The sequence below is a fragment of the Rhynchophorus ferrugineus genome, unplaced genomic scaffold, assembly GCF_030347505.1.
Source record: "Rhynchophorus ferrugineus isolate W39M unplaced genomic scaffold, kcgeb_rfMv2 rfM1, whole genome shotgun sequence".
Taxonomy (NCBI): Eukaryota; Metazoa; Arthropoda; class Insecta; order Coleoptera; family Curculionidae; genus Rhynchophorus; species Rhynchophorus ferrugineus.
Window position 1 is genome coordinate 50053289 of NW_027472580.1, and position 20249 is coordinate 50073537.

At 33.0% G+C, this 20249-nt stretch overlaps 1 pseudogene; it reads left to right on the forward strand.

Annotated features, from left to right (window-relative positions):
- The first annotated feature begins 10524 nt into the window (after window positions 1–10524).
- LOC143189401 (uncharacterized) lies at window positions 10525–10614 on the forward strand (annotated as a pseudogene).
- The last annotated feature ends 9635 nt before the right edge of the window (window positions 10615–20249 follow it).

The window sequence follows — 20249 nt, forward strand, 5'->3', positions numbered from 1 at the left end:
CGGTTTAGAGTCACAAAGAAATTCGACAACAAATACCATGACTTATTCTAGGAAAACACAGCTCAAACTCTCGAAGAGATATAAAATCTTATTTGTTTTACTAATACATTAATAAGTACATTAACGGTACATTAATACTACCAAAATACCATGTTTTCCTTTTAATCCTACCGAACATTTAAGTTAAATTGTTTTAATATAAGCCGTGCATATTTATCTAATAAGGAAATAACTTAGCTCTTTTAAATTTGAAATATATTTCTGAGAGTTTTCATGAAACGATATATCAGCTGTTGATTTACTCATTTTATTAAGAAAGTGCTAAAAATATTGTTTAGATGGTTATATACTCTTATAATACTTGAAATTATAAACAAACTTAGTCATTTATAATATAATAAATTAAAGAAAATAAATCTAAAAAATTTTCCAGTTTTTCTGGTATATCATGCCTCCAAAAACAACTTAAACGAGGAAATAAATGGTGTATAACTCAAATTATTAATTATTTATTATTCACAATTCATTAATTAGTAAATTAGGCCTTTACAACTCTTTGTATAGACAGAGTATGAAGAAATATAGTTAGTACTCGCTCAAATGTTGTTAAGACCGTGTTCCAGTGCCACCATAAAATATAGTGAAATTTAAATACCAACAACTTGGTCATTTGATGAAACTTTGAGTTTTACATACTACTACCAGGAGTACTTTCATACCTCCAAATATAATTACATTTTAGTGCTACCTTGTGTAATGGAAACAACAAAAATAAAACTAAAAGAAAAACGAATATTCGTTTTATAAAATTTCTACGGTCTACCAAAAAACATAACGAAGAAGCTTCCATCGGATCACGGCAGCATCTAACCAAATTACTAAATTATCAACTACAACCTTATGCTGAAGAAGGGGCTACGAATCATTGTCTTCAGCATAAGCATATCAACTGGTGATAGACTATCTTAGAAACCATCAAGTCTTACCCAGTCTGTTTATTCACATATCTGGGATAATTGTTCTTTGTCAAATTATACATTCTTGTCTGCGTCCTTTTCTACATCATACTTTTTAGATTCCCCAAAGAGGTCAGTAAACCTCTTCTATCCTATCCAACTAAAATAATCTGCTCTCTGCTGGCAGCTCGATAAAAAAATTAGAAGAGAAAAATAGTCTAATTAGTAAAATCTAAATTAGTAATACGAAATATTTAATAAAACATTATTTCTTATAATTTCTTCATATCGATTGAGAGTCATCAAGTACAGTCAAATAAAAATTAGAAAATATAGTATTAAAGAAAATACTGTTCTTGAAAATATTATATTATTAAATCTATTGTACGAATTTGTACGATTAACAGGGAGCATTTGGTCCAGTCCAATACATCTCACTTGTAACAGATGCTTGATCACCCCCGCGGACCTGAAGGTCCAAGGTTACTAAGACAAATTAGTCATGTTTTTAGATAATGGCCGAAGTTAGAAGCAATCCTAAATTGTCCGCGGTTTTGTAACACTTGCAGAGGACATTTCCGTTAACGATATAAAAGCATATTAATTTGGGATAGTGTTCTGCACAGCTGGCAAAGCAGAAAGTTCGTTGCTGATACTTACGACCCAACCGGACTATTGAAATCCAAAAAAAAAGTGAATTATGCCTTATGCACGTTCTATTTCATATTTTACAACTATCGCACTATCAGAAATGTTAGTAATAGAATATAAAAGTAACGGTTTATATTAATGTGATTAATGTTATATAAAAAATGAATTTTATTATTATAGTGTATTGAAAAAAAGTAATTTCAGATTATTTATATTTTTTCATGACCTCTGGCTTTTCTCATAAAACAATAACGGTAGAAATTTCTGAGAAAAATCCTGAACCAAAATAAAATTCACAATTTTCTTTCAAGTCAATTTTGTACCATAAGGAATTCTTTTAGAGGGCGAGGCCATGGTAAACAGGCGGAGCAAGGTCCAAGCTATAAGGTGGATACATCAAAGGTTCTCTCTCAATTTTTCACCAATCACTAAATACGGAGGATTGACGAAATAATAGGAACACCTGAAATATACTCAACATTTATTTATTAATACAGTGCTGAGTCAACATTTGCTTTTAAAACAGCTTCTATTCTTCGCGGAATAGATTCGCTTAGTGCTTATAGTTTCCAATAGAATGTTATTGTATATCAAAACATCTACCAATTGCTTCAAAAATGTAAGAAAGGCAGATCTACTCCTCACCCTCTGCCCTCCATAGCGATTCAATTATATTGAGTTATGGCAATTGTGTTGGCCAGGGAAGATGTTTGATAATTTACTGATGCTTCTCAAACCAATACTGAAACTTTTCTGTGATATACATCACTAAGTATCCGTCATTGAGGATGTCGAGATATTCAATCATAGTAATCCGGCTAGCGATATGAATGAGAGGGCCAGCTGAGTACCACGATATTTCCACCCAAATCAAGTAAGCAGGACCGTAGGCTTATTTCAGTGTTCCCTATATATAATCCAAGCGGCTTGTAGGAAACAGTGTAAAGGATTATTGGTCGGACCATATCATATTCTTCCAAACATCAAGGTTCTAAGTTTTATGATCACTGCACCACCTCTTTTGTAACTTAATATCGGTTTGGTATTGACCGTTATACGGGGTTTCGCAATCACAGCCCATCCACGAATGTTAACCTTGTGAAGCTCCCGCTTTAGCTATTGTTGAGATAGTAGTACGCACATGGTTGAGTTCTGCTATCACTTTTGCCGCAGTTTGTCTATCTTTATATGTATGTCGCCTAGCGTTGTTATGATGGACGTATTTTTCTATCCATCCATCCTGGCTAATTTCGTCGCATTAGTTGACAGTAATAAATCGTCGAATTTACGCATTTCGAATAAAAACGAGCAAACCAAATCTAACAATGGTGTTCACTTAAGCATTCATCACCATAAACAGCATACAATTTTCCATGAGCCTGCACGGTATTTTCCCTTTTCTTGAAATGCAGAAGTAAAATATAACCTTCTGATATACTCATTTTCAAATACGTTTTTGACTGAGAAGCGATTGGTACTACTTTTATCTAGAATATTCTATGGACTGTTACTTCCCAAACGCGTAAGAGTATAACTTCAGAATTTATATTTATTCGTTGTTTCATCATTGACAATGTCACGACTCATAATAGTAACAAATATGTTCATTTGTTCTTTGAGTTCGTTAACAGCGTTATCAGTAACTTTGGTGACGTTCGTAGATCAAGGACCGCCTGCAGTATATTTTATATGGAATATGATAAGAAACAGTATTATATTTTGTTCCCACTTGCAATATTTGCATCCAGTAAACAGAGAAAACACGTGCATGCAGAAATTGACTTTAAACTTTTTTTCCATTGATGAACTTCGAATCAACTTTTCGTTTAACTCCAACAATATATATAAATTAATTATTTCATCAGTCCCACTGAAACTAGACCTAGACTAACAACGGCTATTTCTAGTTGTGATGGAATGTTTAGTCACACATATTCAACTACATATTTCAACTCTGTTACTAGTAAGTGTCTATTTAGTAAATAAACTGTTGTGACCGTTTATGGTAAAGCATTTTGTTATTAACATTGCCAAGGAGAAGTCTTAGGTAGTTGAAGCCACTCAAATATATGACGAGACACCTCACTTGCTCACAGCATTAATGACCAACGAGAGATATAGAATGGGTTGTATTAGTTGTGCAACAAGACAGACGAGACAAGACTAGACAATGAAATTAAGCGACTTCGCTGATGCAGTGCTTCTTTGATCCAGGAACAAGCAACATTCCACTACCATCCATAAACATATACGGTACCAACAACTTAGTTACAATTGCAATTGCAATTGCATTGAAAATTATTTCATCATTTTCTGGACTGGGAAAGGATTCTAACCATTTTCTGGCCAATATTCAAAAATATAATAGTTCCCTCCAAATGACATAGAATAGTTATACAACGCATATTATACAAGAAAATTGTATATCCATTTTCAAAGTATTATACCATAAAAGTGTTTTGGTAACACTGAAATTTAGATCAGAAATACATTAACACAATAGTAAATTATCCCGATACATACAAAGGTAATTCCTACTAGGAGCGCTGTTATCACTACGAGATGTAAATCATCAATTCTTATAAAATTATCTTATGGGCAATCCGGATTTGAAAACCCATAGGCGTTAAGTAAACAATCCAACAATCGAATGAACTATGTTCAATGGAAATATATTATTCAAAATAGTTCCAGATCGGATATCATCTGGTAGACATCATATCGTCGCTATATCTAACAATATTAACACCTGTCGGTAAACAAGGGAGAAGGTTTAATTCATCAAAAATCGACGAAGTGTGAGTTATATAGATGCATTTAACATTTGTTAAACAAGAAAACCAATACAACATTACATTTTTATACTATCAAATCAAACTTATTTTAGCGTAAACATTTTTAATAATGTTCAATAGATGAAACTACGAACCAAAATTAACTCAATATGTTGAAATGTGAATTCTAAAACACACATTGCAATTAAAAGATTCCTTCGCCATTTTATGTCGATTCCTTGGATACTAATTTTAAAATTGTATACCAAGTAATACTTAAATTAGCCGAGATTATGCGAATCCATTATAATATAATCTGTAAAATTTTATATAATAAACGGAAAATGTATTTTATAAGAATGCTTTAGTTCATTCTATGTCTATTTTTTAATTATTCAAGAATTCAAGGCAATTATTCAAGACTACTTCCATCTTGGAGATATTGTTCTTCACTTGAGAGATAATGCAGATTATGCAGATGCAATTATTTTACATGAAAACGAAAAATTAATTTAACGTACTCATAATGGGCCAAATGTTCATTATTCAGTCATTTTATTCGATAAAATGTTGCTATTTTGAAGGTAATTCCTGTATATCTATCTCAAAGAAATCGGTTGCCAAAAAACCGGGACAGATCTAGTCTGATTTAACAAGCTTCTATTGACGCTAATTTTTCATCATCAAAATAGCTCTCTAGCTGGAAGGAGCAAGTATAAGTATATATATCCAAACAAGTATCCAAACTATAAGACGTATACTATATTACTTCCCAAATAAGCTCCCCGAACTTCTCGCAAGTCGCTGATCGACATGAAAGTTGGACGCCTCTAGAGATTGTTTTCTTTTATTGTTCAAATTAAGATGTTGGCCGTAGGAGCGCGGCTCATAGTATGTGATTCTTGTCAATCTCGCCAAACGCCACTCTGGCCCTTTGACCATTCTTGGTCGACAATCCTAGCTTGGCCGCCGTTTGCGCCAGCACGCCAAGATTCCACGACTAAAATATTCACTTGTTGTATCGTAAGTGATCTACTTTTCATCGCTAATCGCGATCCAACTCAGATTTTTTTTATTATGTTTTCAAATCATAGTGATTACAGGTATAAATGAGTTTTCTTTGCTATAATGCGGATGGCATAATCCATCTGACTCCTTTTTGTATCCAGCCTTTCCCATATGGTTCCACGCCCTTTTTTATGCAATGTTTTTTTTTCAGAACAATAAAAATAGCGCTTAGATGCGATCGTTCTAAGTTATTTTCATAATTTGATCAATATTTTTAACAACAATCTTCCAAAACATCGTTAAAAGTTAAAACTGGGATTGAATGCTTTTTACAATTAAATACGAAATACAATTTATTAAAGCCATCTAGTGGGTATATAATGATTTGATTTACTAAACTTGATGATTAACGATTTGTAGTACGATTTGTCCTTTGCTTCAAAATAGGCCTCAGTTTTGGCGATCACCTCTTCATTCGACAAATATTTCTTCCCAGCGAGCAAACTTTTGAGATCTGAGAACAGGAAATAGTCCCTGGAGGTCAGATCTGCAGAATACGGTAGATGAGGAAGCAATTCAAAGATCAATTCATAAATATTTGCCATTGTTTTTACTAATTGTGACACGGTGCATTGTCTTGGCGAAGCACCACTTTCTTTTTCTTTAAAGTCTTCGACTTCGGCTGCCGTTCTTCGGTGATTTCGTCCTTCAAGCGGTCCAATAACGCTATGTAATAGTCGCTGTTGATGGTCCTTCCTTTTTCAAGGTAGCCAATGAAAATTATTCCATCCCATTCCATTATTCCATAAGCGTATCCCACAATCAGGCGCCATAAACTTGCCAGTCGACTATTGCGTTTTCCCACACTTTGGAGCGGGTTCATCGTATGCAATCCACTCGGATGACTGTCAATTGGACTTCAAAGTGAAATGATGGAACCATGTTTCATCCATTGTCACATGTAGACGCAAAAACTCGGGTTTATTGCGCTTGATCATCTTCAAACATTGTTTCGAATCATCAACTCGTCGTTGTTTTTGGTCAAAGGTGAGCTCGCGCGGCAACCACTTTGCACAGAGCTTTCTCATACCCAAATATTCGTGAATGATATAATGTACACGTTCAATTGATATCTTTAGAGTGTCTGCTATTTCATTCAGATTCAATTTACGGCCATTTGAAATCATTTTGTGCATTGTTTAATGTTTTCGTCAGTAAGAACCACTTTTGGGCGTCCACGGAAACTCGGCATCAAGCCAAGTTTTTGCTTCAACTGTATTTTTTTCCTTCAAAAAGCAATATTTTATCAACGCGCAAAATTTCTTTAAATCATTTTTATCCATTTTTTTCACAATAATAAAAGTTGCTCAAAATGCTATAATTCACAAATTAGTGATCCGACAGCTGTAAAATTTCAATATAAACGCATCTTTTAAGGGTTAGTGCTAACTAAAATACATATGGATTTAATTCTAGTTACGCCATCTATGTGTCAGGCCGGGGACTTTTAAATTGACCTTGTATGTCCACAAACACACGTCTCCACTTCTTTTGAATTTAAGCAAATTAAGTTATAAGAACGAGTGGCCCGATTGTGACAGAAAATATCCACCTATATCACCTATACTTATAACTTACTCAATAACCTATATTATTAACAAAAAGCTTATTTATTTAACTACTTAATAGTTGTAAAGCCCCTGGTTAATATTAAGTTTCTTCAATTTTCCATTGGCTTAGCAGAGTTTTCAAGTTAAGCAACGAAATTAGATTTGGTTTGTCTAACAGTAACGTTTTATTTGATGATTTATATACCTGGAGCTTCGACAAAAAATATTTGAGGAGTCGGAGGGTACGAACTCCTTAAGAATATTTTTCCTGTAGTTCGAGCAGACGGCGAGAAGTTTCGCAAGATCAAATTGCGCCGCCCCCATGGCCCAAGGCGGCAGCCAGACGCCCGTTATTGTTCCAAACTAAAATGTAAATTTGCGAACATATTTAACAGTGCCTGGGGGTGTTGCGGAACCGGTCTGCTTTAATTTGTTTTCTTCCGGAGAGGGTCTAGTGAGTAACTCCGCTACCAACGATGATTACGCAGGTTTCTCGACAAAAACCATTATGTTATTGTTATATATTCACACGACGTACAAATTGTAAGATTTTTAAAAACTTTAAAAACAAACTGGAAAGAAAACTGAGTGCGAAATTAAGTGGGCACCAGAGGCAGCTGCTAAAAACTACTAAATTGTTCATTAACTTCAGGGAATACCGGACTTATTTGTCCGGAGTAAAACTAAAGATCCGAAGTTGATTTTTCAGCATAAGATTTTGACAAACTTGGTGTAGTGATTACATTCTTTAAACATTAAGTTATATATTATGTCCCCTAGTATGTCCTGCTCAAGCTCTATGAGACCATCTTATAATCTACAAGAGGAAAAATATTGAATATAATATGTTTGTGATTAGTCCACCATGTCTCATAGTGTCTCTTTCGCGAGTGCCTTATCTTATGATTAGGACATATGGCTGAAGATCCATTTTCTTGTGACTACACAGCTTCCACCAGTCTGAGCAATTGATTCGTCTTATTTGAGAGTCAAATAAGTCATTACCATTAATTTCCTTTCGAATCAATTTATAGTTTAAATCATCTAAATTAACATGCTTGTTAAAAGAGATTATAATATATTAATACATCCATTTAAACTAAAATCAATTATAGCAAACAGCACAAAAAATCGTTAAAATATATGTACCTGCTTAAATTAATAACTGAAATTAAAATAGCAAACAGCAATCATAAGCCAATTAAGCAATGTCTGAATTATATTATACTTTCAACATTGTCTTAAACGACTTATTCTAAAAATAAGTAAGTAAAAATAAAGTTGTCGAACGTTTTTCATCACCACTACACCATGTAACACACTCAAAACTTTATTTCCATCCCTTCCACATGTCTACACTCTCGCCCACTGGGCCCCCAACCCTTTCGGCAATACCAACCTCCCTTTTCTAATCCAGTCCCTCGCGCAAAAGAAGGCCGGCGGCCCTTCAAGACACCCTCGCGCAATCAGGATATGCCTGCAGGACCTGGTGCACGCTCTATTGTTTGGAGTGCATTGCGGCACAATTGGTGCACTTTTTAATTTGTGCGAGATCAGGCGTTCGTCCTATTTCATGTCTAAAAGACAATTTCGTACCAGCCCAAAGAGGGAACAGAAGAATATTTAAATTAAATTTTCTTTTGAACGCTGGAATTTGTATTTATTAGATAACTATTTTAAATTTTAAAATCGCTCTTTCGAATGCAATATATAACGTAACATTGTGCTGCTAATTGCGAATAATAAATTGGAGAATAATTGTGGATTTACTGAAAAAAAAACATAAAAATGTCAGATATTTTTTTTTATAAAAATACTTTCAACTAATGGCTACAGCCCGTTTGACCATACAAAATTATGTAATGATAATATCATTCTTCCAAAATATACAACGAACAATCACTATTTCAAGATATAATAGCATATTTTCAACTACATGTGGATCTATAAATTCACAATCAATATGTGAACTGTAAGATTATCAGCTGACTTTAGAAATCCCTACAAGAAGAAGTTTAGCGGGATCAAATCTTATGCCCTTGACGGTAATTTCTATCACCTCTGCAAAATATCTAGATGAAGATTTTAATGGAGGCATTGCCTCTTATTGAATTGTCAACATTCCATATAAGATAAGTTTAGGGTATATTGTATGACTCAGTGAATGGAGGTAAAACGAAATTAAACAGTGGTGTTTACAGTATGTGACCGTTATTCATTGAAGTATTATAAAAATGTGAAAATACAAGAGATAAAAAAAAGCTGGCAGCGGTGTTCAACGCTGGTCAAATACTGAATCATCGAAAATCATCGAAAAACCTTCAATAATCTCACAGATAAACGTCTCCGGGTTGCCAGCTAGTCGTTATTTTATTCTAGTTGGCACTACTGGCACCCCGCCCGTGTTCAACATCTGGGATTATATATCTGAGTGTTTTGAAGACCGTGATTCCACGATGTAAAATTCGACGTACCTCAAGGTCGCTACATAAGTATACTTTTAATAACATAGACACTAATCGAAACCGCGTTTGTCGCAATAATTCACCTGCCATTTAGTGAACAAGCGATATTGTCCTTAATAACTAATGCAATATTCACCAAATTGATTTATCTAAAAGATACATACTTTCGGAAGGAAATGTTTGCCTCACATTCATAAGAATAGCGTTTTGGGTTTTCTTTGGCGCAGGAATGTTGGTTAAATATTTTGTTAATTTTTTATTTCCAATTTAGCTACCAATCAACTACTCGGGGCAATTGGTGTCTCATAGACCGGTTCTCACCAACACTCTAGTTTCCACAGCATCATGTTCCTTTTGATCAGTAAAACAATATAACAGGTGATAATAATAACAAATATATTCTAATATTTTAATATGTATACAATTACAACATAAATTATTTTATAATAACAATAGAAACTACTAAAGCAGTCATAGATTCATTAAATTTTATTATATCATAACGTTAAACATTTTATAAATATATTTGTTTAATTTTCTCCTTTATATAAACAATAAAATAAAGAGATATAGAATGCCATCTCCCATGTATAAAGTTCTAGCCAAGCGTGGCAGGCTCAAGCTGGTTTTTATACTGGTTAACATTTGTATAAAAATATTCAAAGTATCGCAAGAACCACTATTTAATATAACAACTTATTTTCCAATTATGCATTGTTATTGCATTAAATGTTTTAAACAATTAAATAAAACAAAATTTTTTCAAAATAATTTTAAAGATTTAAATTTACTTAATATAAGGATTACATACTTTAATATAAGTCTTATATTATAATATAATATATATAATTATATACCATCCATATTATATGCAGCTATGAAATTTTTTCATTATTACCCTTTGCAATCTAACATTTTATTCATCAAAATATCTAATTATTGGTTTTCTTATTACTCAGATTTACTCAAGATATATATAATTAATCGTTTAAAAAGGAGAACCACCTCGTGGAACATAATCAAGAATGTTTGTTAAATTTGGCTACAGTACGCGCTTAGGCGGTATATCGTTATACTAAAATTGGAACGATACAGAGAAGATTAGCATGGCCCCTGAGCAAGGATAAATCGTGAAGCGTTGCATTTTTTGGAACGCATTGTTAATAATAGACTTTCCTATATCATTCAAAAACACAGTTTGTTGAGTGAACATTAACTAGGCTTCGTCAAGGGTGTCTCCACATAGTGGGATTTGAAAGCAATATTCTTGAGGGATTCAATAACAGGCAGCATACAACACCAGTTTTTTTAGATCTAGAAAAAGCATTTGACTCCATCAAGATATCCAAAATTCTGAACAAATTACAAGAATTGCAGATAGGTATCAATTTATTTCATCCTTCCTAAAGGATCGAACTTTCAGGTTTGGAGTTAATGTCAAGCTATTGTCATCCTCTCCACAAATAAATGGTGTACCTCAAGATTCCAGCATCAGTCCAACCCTATTTTTAATTGTGTTTAACTCTATCAGAAAACACATACCTGGGCATATTAAAACACGATTTTTCGCCGATGACATTGTCATTTATCATGCTCATCAGGATCACAAAAAAAGTTATGAAATTCTGCAGAAATGACTCGGTACTCTCCCTTCTTGGGCAAAAACAAATGGCCTTCGATTCGCTCCTGATAAATCTAATTGCGTACAATACTGCAGCATAAGCAATTTTCTTTGAATGACTGAATGGTCTGTCTATCGATGGCAACAACATAAACAACAAACTTAAGCATAAATTCCTGTGAACTATATTCGACTCGAATATAGTTCACAGGAACTCGAAGAGATGCCTAACTGATATTAACCTAATTCGATCCATTGCCAACTTTCACTGGGGTGCTCATAGAACCACTCTTCTGAACATCTATAGAGCACTGACGTTGAGTAAGCTGGATTATGGCTGCCAGTGTTTCATTTCTGCGGCTTCCTCATGTATAAAGACATTAAATTCAATTTAGAACACAGTGCTAAGGATTGCTCTAGGAGCATTCCATACAAGTCCAATTGACAGTCTATTCTGTGATGCGGAGATTTTTTCCCTTCACTCTCTACGAGAACTTTTGTTACTAAGGTACGCAGGCTCTCCAAAACTCAAGCCGGGGCTATCTCAATATGGGCAATTTTTAACCATCAACCGCAGTATCAAAATAAAAAGGCAAACATACAAAGTCTCTGATTATTGCTTCCAGAAAATCTGCAATCGCTTGTCATTGGAGATACCTATTATTTGCAATTCTGTTATCTGTAAATTTAAATTCATTCATTTGAATAAAATACCTCCCATTGATTTCTCAATGAGATTTCTTCCTAAGGATGCTCTTAACTCGCACGCTCCATTTTCAAACAATTGATCTTCAAAAAATACCATAATCTTCAAAAAATAATCATTATCAGATTTATACTGACGGATCTAAAAATGAATATACAGGAGTTACATATACATCAACATTAAAGGAAGAACATTACAAATTGCCCTCTTTGACCTGTGTTTACTGCTGAATTGCTGGCCATATACAAGACTATTAAATGCGTTCAAGACAGTCCAATTTGCGGGGAAAAGCGAAGGATCACTTTTGAAAAACCATCTGTACTGGAGAAGGGATTATCTGATTACATATTATACCACCATGTATAAAAAACTGGATTAACTAAACTGGGATTTGATCAATAAAAAATTGTGCGGGATAAAAGAGATTCATCACGGTCTCAACATTTGTAACTTCAACAGGCGTAAATTGGTTATTTTTTCCAGACTCAGAATAGGCCACTGCCGGCTCACTCATGAGTACTCAAAGGAGAAAGCCGCCCATTTATGATAGATCTAGATCCCGGCTGAGCATGAAACACATCCTGGTTGAATGCCAAGGGCACACCCTCCAAAGGCGACTCTCTGGCCTGAAGGGATCCATAAAACAAATTCTACAATTGGAGAACCGTGAACAACTGATAAACTATTTGATTGCCATCGGAGTACTTCTAAACATAGAGTATTATGAATACTACTGCTGTTAACTTATGACTTTGAAACTGTTCACACCATATTATTCTCATACTTATGTTAAATTATCTATAAGCTTTTTTGTTTTGTTCTATATATTATTTGTTCTGTAATATCAAAATGTATATAATGCATAGCCCTCGAGGCTGATGGGCCTTTAATAAACAAAATCTAAATCTAATCTTTTTAATACTGCAAAAATAAAACCACAACAGCAAATTTAATATAATAATTAAAAATACGCAAACAATAATAGACAAAAATAGATAAATACAAAGACATCTCACAAGATTTCAAATCGCACAAAAAGAAAATTTTGTTACTTTTCAGCTTTTATGCCTCCGCTACCACAGTGGTTGAAGTTCACGGTCAGAACATAATTTCAATTTAACTTATCAGTGTGTATCTCTATATTTTGTGACACAATTATTCTAAATGACAATTTTTAACTATTTAACATCTATAATTAACTAGCAAAATATTTAAAAGAAACAAATCAAAATGAATTTTTATGTACCTGTGTTGTTATTTATTTATTGAAAATGCAAAACAAAAACAATGATACAAATGGGGGCGAGGTCTTTTACGAGAGTCCAGTCGACCGCTAAAAACTTGGCGATATCGTCGCCCAAACAACAATGGTAGTATTACGACATTGTTGGCCCCTCTGCGCTGCAGACAGGAAACCATCGGTTAATGCCGAATTAATCCGGCTGGCCGTAGCTCGTTGATAAATTATTATTGAATCTGGCGTATTGTTTTTGTGTTTGGGGGTGAAAGTCGTGGAGGGCGGTAAACCGGGAGGGATTCCGAGAGGAACGAGGCTTTTTGGGCCGGGACTAGGGATTTCGGAGTATTGTTTGCAAGTATGGTTTGGAGAGGCTCTATCGACGACAAAGAATTGATATGGTTCTAGTTGGATAAACACTGACTCCACGGCTACGTATAATTCATTAGGCTTATTTCCTTGTTTTGATAGTTCTATTCATAATATAAATCTGTTTCATTCATACTATATTTGCCTTAAATGTTCAACCTCTTGTTGATAAAGCTGTCGTAAATTTGCCAACACTACTGTAGCGAATTGAGGCATGTCGAATTTTACATCGTGGAATAACTGTCTACAAAATACCCAGAAATATAATCCCAGATGTTGAACACGGGCGGGGTGCCAATTGGAACCCGACACCGAATAGCTGGCGGCAACCCCGAGACGTTTATCTGGGATATTATTGAAGGGTATTTCGGTCATTCAGTGCTGAACCCTCGTTCGGTTAAGACGTGCCACCATCGACTGCCCAAGCCTCGTCAACAGGTAACTCCGCTGCCATCCTTTTTATCTTTGTATTTTTCTCATTTTTTATATTGTCAATAAATAACGGTCACATCATGTAAACACCACTGTTTCATTTCGATTTACCTCCATTCACCGAGCCGCATCATTTTACCCTAAAGTGGTGACCCCGACGTGATCTTTCGCAAAATTGGGTTTGGACTCGTGAATGGAGGGTACGTAGAACATGGTGTATTTTACGTGGCCGTTATATTTTTTTTGTTTCAAAATTTTAAATATTTTTAATTCGATTCCTTTTCAATTTTACCTTCAAGGTTCATTTTTATTTTATTTCAATTAATTTCATTATTTCCAATTCATTTTTTTAAATTTTTTTTGTCAAAATTTTTATTTCACAATCTTTTGAATATTTTTACATCACTGCTTAATCATCAGCGTCTCGGCTAAACATTTCTTTCGGCGCTATGTTTAAATCATAATGTCTTCCTTCGCTCGCCGTCTCCGTCATAATGGCAGATATTTTGATTTAAAAGGCTTTGGGCAGCTTCGGTCGGATACCGTCGTTATTTGTTTTTTATGAATTAACCTAACGTATGTGACTACGGATTAGTCACAGAGCAGCTCCAGAAGCTAGGTACCGTTTGCAGTCACCGTAGACTCGTCATGTCTTCGCCGAGGTACCAGAATTGCCAACGTCTCGTCGTCGAAGAAAATAAGCTACCACGTCGTCGAACAATCGATCCTCCCACAGCGTCGATTAGGGGAGCCCTGTCCGAACAATAGCTTGTTTTCAACGTCGTCGATGGACCACATTCAAGTGCCAAAGCGACGATGATGCAACGGTATCTGTGGGACCGGAAGATATCAACAGCCGTACCAGATCGCAACCGTACCAACCACAACCGTTTCGAACTATCATATTTTTTCAAAGCCCATTTTACACAGCACATTTTGTTTGGTATATGTTTTTTTTTTGTATTTGATATTTTTTGCAAACATTTTTGTATTTTTGTTCAAGTAATTTTATGTAAAATTCTGGCAGGGGAGTATTGTAGCGAATTGAGGCATGTCGAATTTTACATCGTGGAATAACTGTCTACAAAATACCCAGAAATATAATCCCAGATGTTGAACACGGGCGGGGTGCCAATTGGAACCCGACACCGAATAGCTGGCGGCAACCCCGAGACGTTTATCTGGGATATTATTGAAGGGTATTTCGGTCATTCAGTGCTGAACCCTCGTTCGGTTAAGACGTGCCACCATCGACTGCCCAAGCCTCGTCAACAGGTAACTCCGCTGCCATCCTTTTTATCTTTGTATTTTTCTCATTTTTTATATTGTCAATAAATAACGGTCACATCATGTAAACACCACTGTTTCATTTCGATTTACCTCCATTCACCGAGCCGCATCATTTTACCCTAAACTACAAAGGCACAAAAAACTGTAACAGCTACACATAGTATTTTTAAACACCGTTACAGTTCACTTAATATTATTCAACATTTTAAAGAAAACGTTAATATAAAAACGTGTTCTGTCTTTAAATATGTATCGTATTAAGTATTTGAATTAACTCGCAATGTGTTTAGATATAAAATAGTTTATTTAAAATGAAATTGAATCCTTTCTAATTTTTTTTAGTAGTAGAATTTAGTAGTTTTCATTGCTAATCCAATTAATTTTTCCCTTTGTTGAGGTATTCTACCTTTATATTTTATATTAATCAATTGATATTATCATCTTTATATATTCATCAATTGATCAATTTTAACAAAATCATCAAAAAAAAAGTAAATTCTTGCGTTAACCAATCATATGCGTTTGATCGGACAAATAAGGTAAAGCAACATCCTGCATTGTCCATTTTTGATGTGCGGGCGTGTTTTATGCTATATTGCCGAAAATTAATGTTGTGTTTTCAAGAGTATTTCAGCAGTTTTTCATTCTATAATTGGGGCCTAACTGTTTAAGCGCGTAGCAATATACAGTGTATTTACTTTCATAAGGGTATCTTCTTTCAAAGTTTGAATCAAAGGCATAAATTGAAATCAATATACAGTCTATCCAAAGTTATTTTGTACATACGGCATCTAAATTCGTGACGTTAAAACGTTGCAATGTTCCCGTATCAATTTTGAGTTTTAGTTCAATTTTGCTTTGGCATATAACAAAATTCTAATCTAAATAAAATAATTAAACAAAAATAATGTTATCAAATACAATTTATTTTAACATTATAATAAATCTAATGCATATATTATCGAAGGACTTAAAACACATTACAATTAATTCCACAGTTATAATAGTTTGTAGGTTATTTTATAAAATTTACATTGAACCCTTTTTTCACACCACCTATGAGTTAGACTTATAGGCGCGTTCGTAGTTGTATAGCCTGGAGGCCTAGTCCACCTAATGAACAATTACATATCCAAGTCATATATTTTATTTTAATTAAAGAGCATACTTACCTTTTGCGTTTAGTTTTTGTATCCCTCAGTACAGTGTTTCCTTGTAAAGACATTTTGATATCATGATTCTTGATTTAATCAATGCATTCTCTTTATTTTATTAGCAATTCTTTCTCTCCTGATACATTTTAACCAAATACGTAAGTATATTTTCAACAATTATACATATACACACATAAATCTTTAATACATAATCATTCTAGAATAACATTTTCTATAGTTATCATATATTAATTTTATACTCACCTTTACTTATTTCCATTCTCATCACCATACCTTAGAAATAGGCAGCATTGAATCATATCTTATTCAGAAAATGTCATTCGAGGTAATAACTAAGCTGTTAATTTCCAATCTATCTAACATTTGTTTGCAATTCCATCATTTGTCAATTTCTTTTTCAATGTGTCTTATCGAGTTCATCCAACCTGGAGATTTTATGAACTATTACTGTTTCCAGCATGAATTACAATATATCCGCAATGAATTATTAATAAATGTTATGACTAATAAGACCCAGTCAACTATTATTCCAACGTTTACCTTTTTCTCTCAACTTTTCTTGTTAAAACACTATTTTTATTATCAGCTTGACATGAGTGACTATTGAATATATTGGTCCCATTCTGAAATCCATGTCCATGTCTCATTTAGATACATAAATTGAAATAATACGTCTTCCTTCATTTTATTATATCCTTTTAGAAATTGTATTATTTTAAAAGCAATATTCGGAAGTTCCATTAGACCTCTTCGATACTTTTCAGACTATCAGTTTCTTTTGAAATAATTATATTAAACTATGTTTGTACTGAAAAACTAGTCACCGTATTCATACATTTCATATATTTAATCTCTGACAGATCTAACATCAAGCTGATCTTGATTATATTTTTCATTTTTTGAGATACAGAGACTGTGTCATTACTTAACAGTAAAAACTCTCTAACAAATTTTAATAACCTGAGGGGGCCTCCATTATCTCGTTTCAGTTCAAAGTAACTGATTAAGAGAATTTTAAATCAGAATAATAATAAGCAGCGATTAGAAATTTATCAAAACAAGCAAAGCACTAAAATAAGGTTTTCCGCTTTATAACCTCTTATCACTATTGTTTTGAAGAATCTTGCATACGTTTGACAACCGGACAACTTTGGAAGGCTAGTTCGGTTACACCTTCGCACATATCAGACAACATTGTGTCTCTTTTTAACGAGAATTAAATGAAAAGGAACATATTGTCTGATTCTGAAACGATTTTACAAATTGCGGCAGGTAATATATTAAACATATTGATGACGTATGTACAAAATAACTTTGGATAGACTATAAATCTCGTGTTGGTTTGTGTCCGTCGCTCTGAAATTTTCCATCGATATTGATGTATAGCTAAACTAATATAAGCTTTCAATTTGTCATAGTTAATTATTGTAGAGTATAGAAAAGTTCAATTTAACGTTAAGATATTCCTTGTACCATCAACTCGTATAATTTCTAACACTAAATTTCTCCAAAATTTCAAAACTAATATGTGATAATGACTTTACAAGATATACCATTTAGTATGTCTTAAGTTTTTTTTTTCCTTAATTTGACTTTTACAATTCTTTACTACATCTTTTTCCTTAATTTTTTCAGTTAACTAACTAAATGTTCTTCATCAATTATATCATTTTAAAACCAAGTAAATAACAAGGAAGAAACTTAATGGCAGTCTCCCTTTAACCTCATGTTAAAAAAACAACATTTCATTAAAGGTTTGTGTATGTACGAATATCTGGCATTCCTCCAGGTATAACATAATTTCATGAATTGATTATAATTAGTTAATTCCTATCAGAAAATAAATACTTTATAAGATTATTTATTACTATTTATAATGTATACTAATTATCAATATCAAATAATTATATAATTTTATTTGTTTTCAATTTTTTTTATTTTATATTGATATTAATACCTAGAGGTATAAGCTAACAATGTTAATAGTCATCATTTTTAATAAAAGTAATCTTTTAACGAATTTTAGTACTAATTAGTTGGAAAACATTTACAATATGTGAATATAAATCATCCCACAAATATATTATCCTTGTCATCTATCAACGAAGCACACAATCTTGCAGGAAAAATTCATCAGCATCATTTTAATGCTCATTCATAAAACAGATATTCATAAAACAGCGACTTAATGCTTGCTAAATCGTAAAACGAAAACGTCTAGACTAAAATTCCACAGACAGAGGCGGCTTTTTGTTTTCCAAATAACTATGTCGTGTCGATTTCGACCGAAACTGATCATATGCTGGAATTAACGTTGCGTTGTCTCGTTCCAGAAATCTCCCACTTTGTATCTCCGTAATCGATAGCAATGGGAATTGCTTATAAAAAGCTAATATGTGAATATATTCAACAAATTGCAATAATGACTTTAATTAATAATATTGGAAGCTAATATGTGTGAGAATATGCAATTTTCAATCAGCAATTTTATTTCAGTAATTATCATTATGTGAATGGTCAATTCTATCCCGACTGTTTAGTAGCATTAAAACTTTTGGGGTTAAATATATCAAATCCCGGGATATTTAACATCAACTTTATTTTAATTCTCATGAAAGTATCATGCAACGAAAGCCACTTATTTCTTATGTCATTTTGTTAGTCAGTCAGCATTCAACTAGCCTTTTACCAAGAATATATTTCTAGGGGGACACATCTGTCCTAGACTTTCTTATAATCATTTGTATCTATTTACACTGCTGTTTTTTTTCTGTTAGGTGCACCTCACTACACTAGACATCAACACAAAACAAGATCAAAATCTTCTTGTATGTCTCTAAACGTTCTGGCTGTGATATATGTGAATCGTTAATTGCTTCAGCAAATTTTTTCTTTAGATTATGAACGAGGCCGTTCTGTCAAACCTTATCAAACTGCATAGGCTATTTCTAAAAATACACCTGAACATACTTTTTATCTTCATAGGTTTTTGCAAACTAAATTATGTGCATTAAAAAATTCATTTAGTATTTTTAAATCGATATCGAACTATTATAAAAGATATATAAATATAGACAATTCGGATAAAATCTATTGAAATTTAGTCATTCGCTGTTTGCTAAAAGAAAATCAATAATTCAAGTATCAGGTTTGGTTATTGAAAGATGTCATATTCTTTTTTAACAAATGACCGCAACATTTAAAGTGCAATTTGAACAATAATAGACGTAAAAAAATAAATTAATATTAAAATTTATCATCATATTGTCTTTATATAGATTAAGAAAAATTTGATTCGTAATAATATTTCGGCTGCCTGTCAATAAAATCAGTTCAATTCGGGAATATAGGAATTGTCAATAGATTCCGAGATTGGAAAATATAGCGGGAATCGAATCGCTTATGTATGAGTTAAGTTAAAATTACTTAGAGTTAGTTAGATTAGCTAAATTAGTATTAGAAAGTAGTATTACAATATTAGTAGTAGTTAGTATTAAAAATAAATACCTTTAAAAGTTTTAATGTTTTGAAAAGATAAATAGACTAATAATCTACAAGAAACTGTACATTTACATAAAAGGGCTATAGAAATCATCTTCATTTCTTAGGGAACATTTCGTTTTAAATTGAATTTTTGGACCACTGTCGAAGACTCCACTTTTGAGATAACAGTTTACAAAGAAATCGTCGTGGAATAGATCTAGCATACATTATTTGACAATTAATCTCGGATTTGGAGCATAGGCACTATATTGCATAGAATAAACTATAAAAATGAATAAAGTCTATTTTCTATCTTTTCTAAAGGCGGTACTTTCATACAGTCGATCGAGTGAAATTAACAGAAAAATTTAGAATATTTAGAATTTGTGCTACATTAATAATTCTATAGGAATAATAATTACATTGTTGTGTTATTCTTCGCGATTTAATATACATTGCTTTTAAAATATAG